We start from the raw sequence: 16,497 nt of genomic DNA on the forward strand, positions 1-16,497 counted from the left end.
AGTTGATTAAAATTGAAACTAAACACCAAGATTCTTCCTGGTCCAGTGGCAAACTAAGCTACAAATTAAGACTTTCCATTAACTTGCTCCACTATTCGTCAATTTTAAGTCCTGTATTCCAATTCATAACACAGCTTTCCTCTTTTTTCAATGAAACTGGCCACCTTCCACTTTCTTATTAACATCCTTTGTTCCCTTGCTAACACCTCACACCAATTAATATTGTGCCCCGTGTCCCTTACATGTTTAAAAATAGCATTTCTTTCTCTTTCCAATATAACATCATCTTGGTGTTGCTTTAATCGTTCTTTTAGTTTTTTCCCCGTTTCACCTATATAACAGCTATTGCAATCAGCACACCTTATCTTATAAACCACTTCTCTTCTTTCCATCAGCTCCTCTTGGTTTTCCTCTTTCTCTTCTTTCTTCTTTCTTGATGTTAAAAGATAGACAACAGTGTAAGCTTTCGAACGATGTATAAATTAATAACAATAAACAATGATTTCTATTGGTAAAAAATATGGGAACCTTACTTTTGGTACAACCAGTGGCGTATTTAGGGGGTGGGCTTCCGGGCTTAAGCCCCCCCCCCCGAAATCTTGCTTACTATAGTAAAGTATATAAAATATCTTGCAGAATTTTCACATTTTCAGGCAAAGCCCCCCGAAAGTTAGCAAAGCCCCTCCCGAAACAAAATCGTAAATACGCCACTGGGTACAACCCTCGTATGTCCATTTTTAAGACTGCCGGGAATTTTAAATCAAACATTGGACATTTTTCATTAATTTCGAGGATAAAATGCACCTGAAGTTTGGAGGCAATTTTTCGAAGAAAAAAGTGCGTCCCGTAATATACGGTAAGTTTTCCGTTAGTGTATCGGATAAGTCTCTAATTTTTTACATACATTGCTCTTCTACTGTCTTATTCCTTGCATACTTACTTATTCAGCACTGCTGCCAGCCGCACTAAAAGTAGAAGTTACTAAATATAACATACGTACGTAATAACTCAAAACTCGGTGTCAAGATTGAAGAAACTTCATTGATAAAAGTTTATCACAGTTATCTGAAAAGTTTTGTGAAAATGCAATACAGTACTCAAGTCTGGCATAATTTATATTCAATGAGCGACTTCTAAATATTGACAAATTTTGAAAACTTTTGAAGAGTTTTTCCTCTAGAAACGATTATTTTCATCTAGAATCTATCATGCCAATCTTAACAGTAACCACACTTGGATAAATTTCTAATTGTGCTTTTTATACTAATTTGAGAACGCTGAATCCGATTTGTAAACATATCCACGAGTAAAGATGATGCATAAATACCTCAACTTTGAGGTCGACTTAATGTTAAAAAAAAAAAAAAAAACGCAATTAAAAATTTATCCAGACGTAGTCACATTTTTACCATTATTGGCATGAGCGATAATTGTTTGGAAAATCCTTGGGAATGATTACTCATTTTACAAACACTCATTTACAAACACTATTTATCCCGATTATTTTAGATTTGATTGTTGCGAAATTTTTCGCGGCAGCAATAACTACGATAGTAATATTCATTAAACTTTCCCGTTGACTTCAGGCTTCATAGTTCTCGTATCTAAAACAAATTATAATTCCAATTGATTTTGATTATGCCTACACGTGCTTTAATTTGCGACAAATTGCACACTGTATATCGTATTGATAGTTAACATGTTGTCGTGAATACAGAAGAAAAGAAAAGTAACTAGGAGCCGTTGCTGAGATACGAATCTTGACGAAACAAAGATGGAATTTAACGGGGACGAAAGAAAAAATGAACAAAAAAACATAAAAAAAGAAGAGATAACGTGGTCGTTGTCAAATCAAAGCACTCCACAGGAGGGCCTTCGCGAACAAGCGAAGAGCAACAAGCACGCCGTGCTACAAAGAGTTTTAAGAGCACTCGTCCAACCGGGTAATCACCGAAGAAGACAACACAAGAAGTTATAAAGAAGAAGAAAAAGAAGAGCAAAGAAAACGAATGAAGGAAAACGGGAATAAAGATAAAGACAGGAAAGGCAAAATGCTATCATACAAATGGAAGCTAGTTTTTTTTTTTTTTTTAAATATATATGTATAAATAAAATGCAGTGCTCATGAATACGTAATTAGACACTACCTCTAGCAACCTGCTACGGCGTCAGGTGAGTTAAGAGAGGTTCTACATAGCATGTTCTCTATTTAGCTGTTTGTAGGAGGTCAGTGTAGATAGAATAGTGTATTGGATTGGATAATCTGTGTGCAGCCAACCGTGTACAGTAATAGTTTTTATGTAACATGTAATAACACACTTTTCACCAGCCTGTGGGACATAAAATACAATGTCTAAAGGAGATAGAATACCGTAGATAACAACGAAAAGTCCCTTTCAACGCTCCAAAAACATCTTGTAAGTACAAAATAGGTTGCATATGAATGTATGCGTTATGTACTGTGTTTAACTGTCATACTTCATACAAATGAATCAAAGGGACCGGTCTCAATTTTATGTGTCGCTTCTGCATTGTTGGTTTTATACTCACTGCAACAACTAGATTTCTTGTGTAATGCACAACTTATGTCTCGTGCTGTGAGTGCCAGTTTCAACAGATACCAAAGACTTCCGGGGTTGTAATATACCTTGAGGTATCTACCTAGGTATATTTTACCTTGCTGGATATAGGCCCACAGGCAGGAGAGGCAAGGTGGGCTGAACTCAGGCCCGTCGATCCGGAGGTCCCTGAGGTCTCAAGCCACCCCAAAATTGTTTGGACCACCTTAGTTTAAACTTATTTTACGTTATCCAAAATATGTTTAAGTTATGTAATGCCTTTTAAACAACTTAATTGTTGTGAACGAAAATTGGCGTTTTATTTTTTTCTTTAACTATATTATTATTGGAAAAAAACAAGTTTATATTTTATATTACAATTAATATTGATGTCTTTAATTGGATGATTGACAACAAAATTCAAATACCTGAATGCCTCCCAAAGTTATATAGGAATCGACGCCACTACTAAGTTCCACTGCGACTATCTTTAGCACCGAAGGGCGCCGATCCTGGGGTGCGGGAACCCGGCCCCCCAATGCTTATGAGGTCCCATGTATTTTTATGAATATGTATTTTTATTGCTATATGTATTTTTATGAATATACAATATTTGGCATAATTTGAATTCAATTTGTCTTAAAATCCTCATATTTGCCTTCTTAGACCCTTGGCTGCAACCAAACACACATCTGAATGGGCCCCTCAAAGTTACAGAGAAATCAGCGTCCTTGTTAGCACCCCCTGAAACTCAGTTGTTTGTTTCGGTAAATATAGTATATGTTCAAAAAAGAAAAGCAAGAAGTTCTTGTGTCAGTTCGTTTAAAACAAAAGAAACAAAGTTCCGATTTGGTTCTCAGGTGAAATAAATAATCCAATGTAAAATTTTAGTATTACTTCCTTTCTACTGTTTCTCTGAGAAAAGAGAAACTTGACCATTCTGCTATTGTGGAGGGTACTACTGTACGCATTGACTTGACAACGATTCCTTGCATCGCTGGAAAAAAGATGGTTGTAGTCTCGCCCTAGAAATTCGAGTGTTTTGTCGGAAGTAGCATTTCATGTATTGCACTAATCTGCCTGTTCCTGCATGTCCTTTTTTCCCCTTCTTTCTTTCTTTCCATGAAACTTTTAAATGCTTTTGTCTTCTTTTATATTAAATGCTTTTATATTCGCTTCGGTATAATTACGCATTTATTCTATAAACGTCCAAATTCAGTTAAAATAATATTACGTAAATTGTGCTAATTGTTCCGAATAATTTTGTCCCTAGGTAGATCCTTAAGGAAAATCATAATAGCATTTACGTAGACTAAGAAAGCATGCAGCAAAATCAAACTAACCACTCTCTCCTCCTCTCTCCCAAAAAAAAGAAAAATCTCGGTCCCCTATGTCTTAGTGTTCTACCTACTGGTAAGACTTGACAGAAGTCTGACCTAAATTTCAGAATAATTTGTAGTAAGCTAATATAGAAAATAAATATTAAAAAATAATTAAACAAATGCCAATTTCTGCTTCTGCTGTACTAGAATTCCAGGATTTCAACAGTAGTAAAGAATCGGGAAGAACTTCGATACTATTACGATGATGGATGAGAGTGGACAGTATTTTAAATCAAGAGTAAATATTCAATATATTTCGAATAAATTATAAAATTTTCGTCTATTATCTAACCTGAGCCGCTTGTTAGGTTTTTGTCCAAATATATCAAGTTGCTACGTAAGTGTGCAGAGTGCTTGATCGGACATACCACTGAGAAATAATCGCCAAAAACCTGGATCTCTGAGATTCATCAAATTTAACATAATTATTCGAGAGCGCGCTCTGAATTTCTTAAGGGGTCGCATGTCCAGATCGAACACATCATTGAGGATTAATCTCCGAAAAACTATTGATGCTTATAGACTTAACATTGTAAAAGCATTCTTATTGTAAACAATAGAAAATACAATTTTCAGCATTAGAAATAGGGCAAATTCCTTTTCGTTTTGTTCTGCCAACATAATTTTTCAAAGCTATTATGCTTTTTGCTGATATGCCGTCGTGTTCTATTTGCATGTCGTGTTCTTCTACGAAATCAATTGATGCATTAGAAAATTCTATGAGTAATCAATAAAAGTCGATCGCTTCGCTCCAAATTTGCAATTAAGGCATACCTAGTTATAAATTGATGTATTCGCTTACATATGAATAAATGTTAGAAGTATATTGTACAGAATCTTTTGAATAATCATTTCTTAAAAATAAATTCCAATTCTTTGCTCATTAAAATTAAGATAAGTATTTTTTCTTATTTTAAAAATTTTATAGTTGGTCATGAATTTAAAAAAAAATGTTTTCAAAATACCGGTACAAGTTGCTTTCAGTTAATTAAATGAGGATACATAAGACCTCTGTCTGGGAGGTGAGTTTGGCGAAGGATTGAATTTTTTTTAATCAACATTATTTTAAACAGCATACAATATAACTAAATGTCATAAAATCCAATTTTCGTAAGATCATGAATTTTATCAGTTACCCATATGGTTTTCGTTTTCAAAATTTAAATTTTCTTTAGGGATAACAAAGAGTAAGTAGCTAATGCAGGGATGCAAATAAGCAACAAAATTTTACTCGCCCAAGAAAAAAGCTACTAGCCCACATTCCACAATAGAAATCATTTACTTACCTTTGAAATAAATAATAGTAATATTAAATACTCGCCCGCACCGATGAACCACTCGCCCCGGGCGAGAGGGCGAGTGGTTATTTGCATCCCTGAGCTAATGGAAGCGTGATACAATGTTTAACGGTTTAGAATTCACCTGGTCTCAATTAATGCTGTCCAGGGAGATGTCAAATTCTGAGTTTATGAAGCAAACTATTACCTACGTATCAATTTTCTAACCATAAAAAATAAAATTAAGAATCATTTTCGCGAAAAAAAAATTAATTGTTCCATGGCCTTAGCCAGTGGCGGCTAATGTAAGTGTTGCAGCGTTGCGCAACGACCAAAGTATTTCAAGAAAAAAATATTATTATCAATAGTAGTAAAGAACAGAAAAAAATACTTTTTAATACTTGCATATATACACTTTAAATAACATATTTTTTACTTCTGTAACTCTCCGTTCCGTTAATCCATTTTAAAAAGCGAAAAATAATCCGTCACAGAGTCTCTAATTTACATTGTGTTGCAGCGAGCATGCAACGACCAGATTGCTTCAGCGCGGGGATTGGAGCAAATGTTAAGTCTCTTTTCCCCTATCTCAGAAGTTAAAGGGACTGGTCGTTGCAGTGCTTCTGCAACACAGCACGATTTCCAGTGAACGAGAAGGTTTTTCACGCTAAATAAGATTTCTGAATTTTCTTTCACTAGCAATTAACAAATGGAATTTGTTTTTATGAATTCATATTTTTAAATTACGGGACCATACTGAGGTAAATCAATATAATGGCAATTAAAAAAAGTAATTGCAAAATTACAAAATAAGAAAGAAAATATCTAGTAGAGGAGAAAACAAATGAAAGTAGACCCACATTTACAAGTTAATTCTTAGCTTATATTGATAATGAAGGCTTCTTCTACAGTAATTTGTGAATCAAATATTAATAAGTCAGTATGTAGAATCGCCCTTTCCCCCCCCCCTGTGGATAGTATTTTAGTATAAACATATTTCTTTTATAAAATAAGTATATTTTATACTCTTGGTAATTTCCACATAAAACTGTATGATGGGGAACGCCACATTGAATTTGGGACTAATTAGCAATGCTCAGGGGCGTAGCCACGAGGGGGTCCACCGGGTCCGGACCTCCCAAAAATTTCGAAACTTGACTAACATTTGTAGACTTTCTTAATAAACTATACTTTCCTAACACAGAAACGATTGATGTAGGCTAAATATTTTATTTTACGCCTCATCATGTACTCTTCTTTTCTTATAAAAATAATCGTTCTATCATTTTTTTTCTAAAAATATAGGTGATAGTAAGTAAGAATTACTTATCGTCTTTTCGGGTGCAGTATAATTCAGGTTCCATATTATGTAGACGTATTGGACCTCCCTCAAATACTTTGGACCCCTCCCAGTTAATATTTCTGGGTGTAGAACTGGCAGTACTGTTTGTTTTGATGTTCTTTGATTTTTTTGGCTTCTGTTACATGCTGATCCTTCATCTGGCGGGTTTCGAAGTTTCCTTTCCAGAACATATCACATTGGTAGGCATTGTTTCGACTCATGTGGAAGTATATTGTGTTCATCGTGCATTGCGTAACAACCAAGACGGATGATTTGAAATGTAGTTTTTTTTTCTTTTACGCACATGTGTGTGTGTGTGTGTGTTGATGTATGAATATGTGACATTCGGAATTCATATACCAGTACCTATTTTGTATCAGCTGTTTTGGTTTTTAATTATTAGGTTTAATTTTATTGTGTGTGCTTTAATTCTGTAAATAACCTACAAATTCTGAATGAATTGTATACCATGACTTCTGTAAATAACTTACAAAAAACATTGACCAGCTTTCAACTGAGGAAAAATTTGCAATTAAATCTTAGACAAAACAAGCAAAGGGCAATTCAGGAGAGTGTTCGAAAAAAAAATCCAGTTTAAATTTACAGGATATCTTATGCAGTAGTGTTGTTTGCACCAGATACATTTCCTCAATTTATTTTAAATTTTCCTGGATAAACTGTGAATAAAATGTGTTCAATGTACATTTTTTATAACACTAATCTCTGCTACGAACTCTCTTCAGTCAACGCTGAAGAGGAATTCGGATCACTGTCAAGGACTGAGTTTGCTAGAATGAATCGTTCGCAATAATCTAGAAAAAATATTTAGTGAATCTACAAAGCTTTGAAATTAATATTAACAGTACCTCTGGCGTCAGCAAAAGACGAAAAGTTTTTTTCCACATAAGAAAGAATTGACACTTTCAAGGAATTAAATGTCCCAAGAAAGGTTATCACCATTGGTTATGCTTTTCATCGAAAAAGACCTTACAATAAGAATACCAGAGTTCAACCAGCATGTATAAGACAGATTTGCTCCAATCAAAGAGAGGAGAATGAACTTACTAATTAATTAAGGTGATTAATTGGATAAAATGTTCTGCATTTTTTATTTTTTAAAAACAGAATTTTATTTAATTTCACATGTCACATAGCATTTGCATCTAAAGTTATGCTGATTAGTCAATGAGTCCACTTTATATCTTCTGTCTCTTATCGCTCGCACTGCAACACCCGAAACCACAATCCACCGGCCGCCACTGGCCTTAGCACCTCTCTATACAGTATTACAGGCGAATTTGAAACAAATATAATACAAATTAACAGAGCCGGTTCTAGACATTTCTTATGACTAAACAAACAATATTTAGGCGCCCCCACTTAAATGATAATAAAAGAGTAGGAAGTTGAAATAGAAGAACTTCTTCAAATAATTGTTACAATTGCAAAGTCTCAATATAAATAGTAACGAAAACTGGCTAAATTATAAACTAATTGACTGTCGGTGAATACTGAACAAAGTTTCAGTTTTAATAATTAATAGTTTTTTTATTAAATAAACACAAGACACAATTAAAACACATACCTAAGATTATTTTGACAAGTTGCAATTGAAACATAAAAGTCGAAACAGAATAAAACTCATGAGCTTCAAGTCTAACATTAACACGGGTTTGATTTTGAGGAAGAGAGACACTCTTGTGCTTCATTAAAACATATTTCAATAGTAGTTTCTACTGATACGATTATGGTAATTAGCTTGATATCTCGTTTTATATGTTACTGAAAAATGCATGTTATAAAGACACTTTGGCTTTCAATTTGCCAAAATCTCTTATTATTGCATCCGTATCCATCTCAAAGACTGTCATTTCCAATGGTTCCTGTCATTTCCGTTTCCAAAGTTAGTCCATTTAATCGTTCTTGAAATAGAGTTAATCTCAAATAATTCTCTGGTTATTTTAACTGAACGTGTTTAATACACACACACACAAAATGACAAAAGTGTGTGCCTTAATCGATATTTAATTTGTCTTATACATGTTAGATCCAATGGGGAACTTCAAAATCAGGTCTCTATCGCAAAAATTCTTTTCAGGGCCTCTTAGGCCTATAAAACCATTTAGTCCTTCCATGTCTCTTTCCAACATAGACGTTCGAAATCAGGCAGAGTGACAAAATGTATACACAAGCAGTGGTACACCCAAGATTTCCCTTTTGGGTCCGAAGATGTTTCGGAGTAGTCTACAAAATGCTAACAACTTTTTGTACTTACCCCCTGAAATTGTGCAAATTATCTTAAAAGTTCTAAGGGAACCACACTCTCGGACCGCCTCCACCGGTGCATGCCTGAACACAAGTAACTAATAATCAAAACTCTATTTCGCATTAGGACTATTACCAAATGTTTAAAAATATCGCATCATCTAAATTTAATACGAGAGAATGAATTGATAATGATTGTTACACTGTTATAATACAACGACCATATGTATACGCTGCTGTGACTGACAGTGAGAGGTCTAAAAAAATGTGTTACTTATATCCCTAATGACTTTTCGGTTACAGATTCGATTTCCATTGCAGTTACCCTTTCGAGTTAAATACGCATATACTGCATGAAAACTAATCGTATTCAAATAAATTTTGAAATACATTAAATTTAACTCGGACCCGTAACCGAAGAGGCCGTATCCATTCAATTTTAATTTTACAAGTAAATTACTGCAATCAAGTAAAATGAACTTAGAGTTTCAAAAGTTTGTCTACTTGCAAATGTTTCATTAACAGTAACTGGTATTTACAATTCTCCCACTTTTGTATGTTTATCACTTTCGAAATTTTATTCAGGAGCCGAAGAAATTTTTTCGGTGCCTTCCCTTGCCTCTCACCTTCTTTCAAGTTTCTTAGCTTTTTTCCGATAAAATGCTCACTTGTTATTTTTATCGTTGGCCATTATTATTACACAAAAAACAAAGCACTATTGAAAAGTGAAAATACACATCATTATAAATAAATAAAAAGAACAAAACAACTCAGAATAGAAACGAAAATGTTGAGGAATGACAGATGGACTAATAGACATTAACAAAGTGACTATTAAGCATTGGGCAGCGATTGTGAGCCACTGAAACTTAAAATTTCCCACAGAAATGATCAAAAATTCCATTTGTACTGCCCGTCTTTTCTCAGTATTCGCCCCCCTTCCTGGACCAATGGACAACGAAAGCCTAGTCGTTTGAACTTCAATAATGTGAATTTCATTTACGCTGATCTTTCTCAATCCTTAACTGTGGTCATTGAACAGAAGCACTATGCGGAGACTATTTATGAAAAGCCGGACCACCCTTGAAGACATTTCTTTCTACTGTGATGATGCCACCCAATCCATAAGCAACACGCGCAGTTGAGTTCCTTTTGTTTGTTGATCCACTCCCATTTCAGACATACTTGGCAATAATATTCTCTAATAAGGTCGTGGAGAAGGGGGGGGGGGAGAGGAATGAAGAGTCTGTTATATTTGTTTTCTGTGCATATGATGGGATTGTGAGAAGAATGCCCCGAAGTGTTTCATACAACATCTACTGAAAAGCAAAATTTCTCTGCTTTTTATCTCATATTCATAAAATCTTCCTTTTCTCTCTCTTTGAAAAATCTTTCCTAAATCTCCTTGCGCCATGGGATATTTTCCTCAAATTAAGCCTCACTTGTGAGTGTGGTGTTGCCACCAATTGATGTGAGAGTCCACTTCAATTATAAAAGACTGTTTTATAGCCAACCACGGAAAGATTCGACTTTATAGTACTTTTGATGTGTTTTGTCTGTACAATATTTATTTAAAGCTACAAAGGGTGTTCAAAAAGTTTTGTACAGTGGTCTCTATTTTTTTATTTGTTGCAGGAGGAGAATGATTTTTTTTGTGAACATACTTGGAACATTTAGCTATACACTGAGCCTACTCAATGTAGCCTCCATCAGCTGTGACGCATCTGGTCCAACATTTTTTCGATGCTGTAAATGCACTTTGGTAAAATTCTGGGGATTGACTTTTACACCATCGCTTGACACAGGAAATAAGGTCTTTCTCAGTGTCAAATGTTTTACCGCGCAGGTGGGCCTTCAGACGTGTTTTGCTCTCAGGTTCGGCAAAAACAACCATGTTTCATCCTGGGTAATGACGCCGTCAAAACACTATTTTCACTCTTCAGTAAAGGTCGTCATGAGACCCTCGCACACATCCTTCCTCATCTTTTTCATTTCTCTTGTCAATAATCAAGGCACCCAACGTGCACAGATTTTTCTGTACCCTAGTGGCTGTATCACTGATACCACACTACTTAATGACAAACCAGTCATTTCAGTAAGCTGTCGTGTCGTCACACATCTGTCATTTTGCATTATTTGATTAATGGTCTCCTTATTCACATCACTCACTACCGTCGATGGTCTATCACATTGTGGATTGTCCAGTAGAGAGAAATCACCTTCCTTAAAACTCTGCAACTACCGCTGGATACTTCTGCGATCCAATGTGTCCTCCCCATAAACAGGGAGAAACTTCCTGTGAAGCGATGTGGCAGAGTCATCGCCGGTCTTGAAGAGGAACTCTATCACCGACCGTTGTCGCAAGCTGACATCTACTTCACGGTCTATTATGGCTCACCTGTAAATAAAAGAAAATACTTTTATATACCAACTTATAGCTAAATGTTCCAAGTATGTTCACAAAAAATTTCATTCTCCTTCTGCAACAAATAAAAAAATTAGAGACCACTGTGCAAAACTTTTTGAACATCCTTTGTATTTGGAAATTCTTTTCATCGTAACATTTTCCCTAATGAATATTCACGTTTAAAACACACGTTTCATTTTCCAGTTTGGCGCCCTCTTCACCTGGCGCCTCCTGCGAACACGTAGTTCGCAGGATCCAAGATCCGGCCCTGCGAATTAAAAGAAGTAGTGAAAATTTGCTAACATTTTGCTAATAAGCAAGCACAATCTTCGAATGAAAAATCCTATATCTTTGAGTATTTATATCGTATTCGGCGTAAACTGTTGGAATTGCACACATAATTAGTATGTATAAATATGAACTTTTTATTTAAAAAAATAATTATGTCAATATTATTATGCTGTATTAATATCTAGGAGGAGAATTCAAGTTGTACATCAAGCATAGATAGTTCGAGAATGTTACATGTACGAAAATATTAGGACGTCCACCCTTCGCTATTTCTTCATGCATTATCTTTGTGATGTGTTAATTATGTTTCTTTACTTTACAGATACATGAAATGCGGCGAGACACCCAAATTTTAGGGTAAGTGCAGATTTCCTTTGTTCTTACAGTTTTAAAAATTATCACCAGTATCATCGGTGTCTTCCCATTTGGCCTTTCGCCCACAGACCTTCCAGCAACTTCTATCATTATCTCAATCTCATCTTATCTGTAAGTAAAATGGGTATTCCAGTTTGTCTGTTCCCGTTTCGTCTACACTCACACGACGAGGGATATTTACTGTTTGAGGGAATTTTTGAGTGTTTGAGATGGGAATGCAATACAAAGATAACGTAAATATTAACATACCGACTAAATGTAGCCATACCATTTTCAATCATGCTAAATCTATGGAAATGAATCAGTCTAGGGAATAATAAATTAAACCAATTAAGTTGAATTTTACAGAAAAGAAAATTCCAGAATTAACACTGCATAGTAATCCTTTTATTGCCTAAAGTTCTCATACTAATTAATAAATGCTGTAGTAAGTTTGGCTTCTCTATAGTGTTTCTAAGTTTCTATGCTTAAATTTCTCAACTTTATTTTTTAAATTTATTTTTTAAGGTTACGATTAAGATAATTTGAGTGTGTTAGGTCCCATAATATTTCTAAAAGTGATTCAGCAACGTTCAAATCCTTCGTTGTCTACTATCACCATATTCACTGTAAACATTATGCCTTGATTCAAGGCTTATCCCGGCCTTCAACCCTTTAAAATTAATTCCTTCATTATGAGAAATTTCGTATTAAAATTAATAATTTAGATAAAATAAGTTTAAGGAAATTCAGATTTGGAAGGTAATTACCTCCCATTCGAGATATTCCGTCGAGAACCGGGTTAAATACTATGAAAGCAAAACTACTTCTATATATCTTCATTCAGAAAAACTCGTACTCAATCTATTCAAACAGGAAGAACGAAAAAGAGAACTGTCTCCGGTTACCTTTGGATCGATACTCCTTCACCACTCTGGACATGAATGAAGCATTCAAAATTGAATTTAATAGCCAGCATTCATTCTATCCTGAGCCTTCTTTCCGGGCCTCAATTTTACTCTACTTGCAACATTACAAGTATTTCTGCATTTAGACAGAAAAACTATAGTTACTTCCACCAACCACTAAGGCTGAAACATTACATTAAGAAATTTTCCTAGCAGGACAGTTGGAGAATATAATGATTCATCTCTCAGAATCACGGGAATTCTGACCAGCCTTGTAAAGTTCGAGAAACTGATCTTAAATAGCTAGTTACTCGCCTTTTTAAATTGTTCTGTGTACCCTTTAAAAAAAAAGAACATATATTGATTTTGAAATGCTGGCATTTGGAACTACTAGTGGCACGGCACATACTGGCTAGAATCACAGTCAATCACGTCAGAGCTGTTGCTGACGTTGAAAAGTAAACTTATTCATAAATCTTTGTTAAAAAAAAAAAAAAATCCTTCAGACACTAAATATCCCTCGTCGAGTGATTTTAGGTAAAACGGGAATAGGCCAAACCGGAATACCTATTTGGGCCTACATCTAAGATGAGATTTAGGTAATGATATATATTGCTCGAAGGTCCGTAGGCCAAACGGGAATGAACCGTATCATCTTCAGTTTTTCAGTTTGGTGAAGGCTAATATTATGATTGGAATCCGAAATTAAACAAATTACATTTCGAGCAAATAGCAATAACACTTCTAAGAACACTGTTCCCGGAAACGCACATTAGTGGGTGTAATTTTCATTAACGAGTGCTTGTGGAGGAAGGTTCAGGAATAGGACTTACATCTGACTTTAAATCAGTTTCAGAGGTGAAGCTCTCCTCAGAATGGTTCTGCTCTAGTATTTCTCTCTGTAGATAATGTTAACGTTGGGTGGCTTTTCATTATGGAAGATGCTCCACATCACGAAAGGCTTGAGAGGTTTTAGGTTATTTTGTAGAACAGTGGTTAAACAATCCCGAAATTAACATCTCCATATGGAACTGCTCGAATAAACAGCACAAAACAAATAATGTTTTTAAAGGTGGAAAGACTGACACAAATCATTGATAGTTAAGTTAGCTTCTAATGTATACTGTATGGTAAAGTATCTAAAAAGTGAGGCTGTGTACAATGACTACCTATATGAAAGAAGTACTTTTAACATTGAAGGGAAACGTAGACGACGTCAGTACAAAGGAATTTACGAAAAAAAAAAAAACATTAACTGAAATATGAGGCCCCAAACAGGGGCGAATCCAGGACGGACTTCTAGGGGGCGGTGGGTTGTAATACTACTATTTAGAGCTACTTCTAAGAGCTCCAAACTCTGGAATGGGTTTTATTTCTATATAAAACAAGAAAGTATCCTTTTCTGGGGATCCGATCGTCCCCGTGGACCCGCCCCTGGCTCCAAAAGATATTAAGAAATTTTTGAGGAAAATGCCACATATTAAAAAGTTGGAGTAATTTTGTTTGCTCCAAAAGAGAAGATATCCACTAATGCACTAATGTAAAATCATGAAAATAAATTGCTAATTCATTAAACGTTAATTTTGACTTTATTCATTATACTTATTCAAAGTTAGATCTCACTCAAAATCCCTAAATAAGCTCATAACAATGGATAACTGTGTCTCAAATGAGTGACTGCTGACAAATCGCTACGTTATTGGAAAACTATTAAGGAAAGTTATAAAAGAAACCAAAAAATATAAATATTTCTAGAAGTTTCCTTTAAATATCATGATCAGGCGTTCAATGAATCAGAGATATGAATTTGTTTACATTTTCCAGTTTTGACCAACAACAAACAAGCATTTGTTTACATTTTTTTAGATATGTTTACTACGTATTCTAGTAATTTTTCTTTCATTTTTCTGTATGATTGATCCTTATATTTGCATTTACATGTTCTTAGGCAGTGTGAGAAAGGTTTGTATGTATGTATGGTGAGTTAATAATGGTTTTATATGCTGAGAGAAGATTTTTAATCTGCTTTTAGTGTGCAGAAAGCCCGTGTTTTCAGAAAATGTTATGTTATTTGCCCCCTAGAACAACTTCCTGAATACACCGATGTAATAAAACTTGGTCTTTGTGTATCAGTTGATACTGTGTGCTTATCCTCTAACTAAACACCCGAAAATATCCACTCTCAGCTTGGAGAATGAGAAGTCACTTTGAATAGTACCGCAAATGTCCCAGTACCAAAAATGTCGATACTCGAAGTATCGCAAATGTCGATACAGCAAGTGTTGCGCTTTCGTTTTAACCAGAGGTCTCATTATGTATATACCAGTCTTTGCAAAATTTGTGAATCGTAATCGTTCGTATAATTGCGGCAACGACTATCGCAAATTAAACCGTAAGTTTTGCGTTGTATTGACGTAAAGCGATACACTGAGAAAAAAATGTAGGTGGCGTACTTAAAAAGATAGGTTACATGCATAATTACTGTAGTTTTTTGACAACGTACAGCAGACATATAACTGAAAACGCATGTTTTATAATACTTTCTGTATAAGTGCTCCATCTATACGTACTTTCCGTATGAAACAATATAGGCGGTCAGGATCTCACATACAAATGGACGTATGTAACATACAGCTGACGAAGGCAACATAAGTATATGCATGTGATACACGGAAAACTGTTAGATGTCAGACATCCTGCAACGGCATGATGTAACATCTAAGAGCAGTGCCTATGTAGCATACGGACAATGTATGCTCCGTACTGATTTCTATAGTAAGCAAGAGGATACCGTATATTTGTACAATATTTCGCTGTCCGGAGAACAGATTTTTCTCTGTGTACATAAACACTATTGTTGCCAACGAAACACAAAATTTCTCATCTCGTCTTGATTATTGTCTTCAAAAGGAGAAAAGAGTCGAAATGAAAAGTGTATTTTCAAATTTGAGTTAAGACGAGACATTTCTCGTGTTTCATGGACAATTCAAATTTACCCAAGTCTTAGATCTCAAACATTTAATGTTACATCATTCACAGTATAAAAAAAGAAAAAAACTATAAATCGATAAAGTGACAATACGAACATTGTGAACAGCATTTATCAACGTTTAACGATACCCAATTGTTATATCACACCTTTCGTGGATCTCTTGTTATGAGGAAGTATTCTGGTAAGTTCTAGATAAAATTAAGAAAAAATCAGAGTATGAATTTACATGAGAGAAAAAAATTTCAGGACGAGACAAGAAAAGATTTCCGAGATTCGGAACGAGACGCGAAGAAGAATACTTCGAGAATTGAGATGAGACGTGAAAGAATACTTCGAGAATCAATATGAGACGTGAAAGAATTCTTCGAGAATTGAGATGAGACGTGAAAGAATTCTTCGAGAATTAAGATGAGACGTGAAAGAATTCTTCGAGAATTGAGATGAGACGTGAAAGAATACTTCGCGAATCAATATGAGACGTGAAGGAATTCTTCGAGAATTGAGATGAGACGTGAAAGAATACTTCGAGAATCAATATGAGACGTGAAAGAATACTTCGAGAATTGAGATGAGACGTGAAAGAATTCTTCGAGAATCAATATGAGATGTGAAAGTACTTCGAGAATTGAGATGGGACGTGAAAGAATTCTTCGAGAATTGAGATGAGACGTGAAAGAATACTTCGAGAATCAATATGAGACGTGAAAGAATACTTCGAGAA

General features: G+C 34.9%; 1 long non-coding RNA gene across 2 annotated transcripts in view; it reads left to right on the forward strand.

Annotated features, from left to right (window-relative positions):
• Window positions 1-1,826: 1,826 nt before the first annotated feature.
• Window positions 1,827-16,497, forward strand: part of LOC145686576 (uncharacterized) — a 91,145-nt gene continuing 76,474 nt past the window's right edge. Inside the window, exons 1-2 of one of the 2 annotated variants that reach the window (XR_014131625.1) lie at window positions 1,827-2,172; window positions 11,845-11,879. This is a non-coding gene — a long non-coding RNA (uncharacterized LOC145686576). Of the gene's footprint in view, window positions 2,173-2,237; window positions 2,418-11,844; window positions 11,880-16,497 lie in introns of those variants that run through there. The other variant, XR_014131624.1, reaches the window with a different exon arrangement.

Source organism: Thermobia domestica, chromosome 5, assembly GCF_964235325.1.
Source record: "Thermobia domestica chromosome 5, izTheDome1.hap1.1, whole genome shotgun sequence".
NCBI classification, from domain to species: Eukaryota; Metazoa; Arthropoda; class Insecta; order Zygentoma; family Lepismatidae; genus Thermobia; species Thermobia domestica.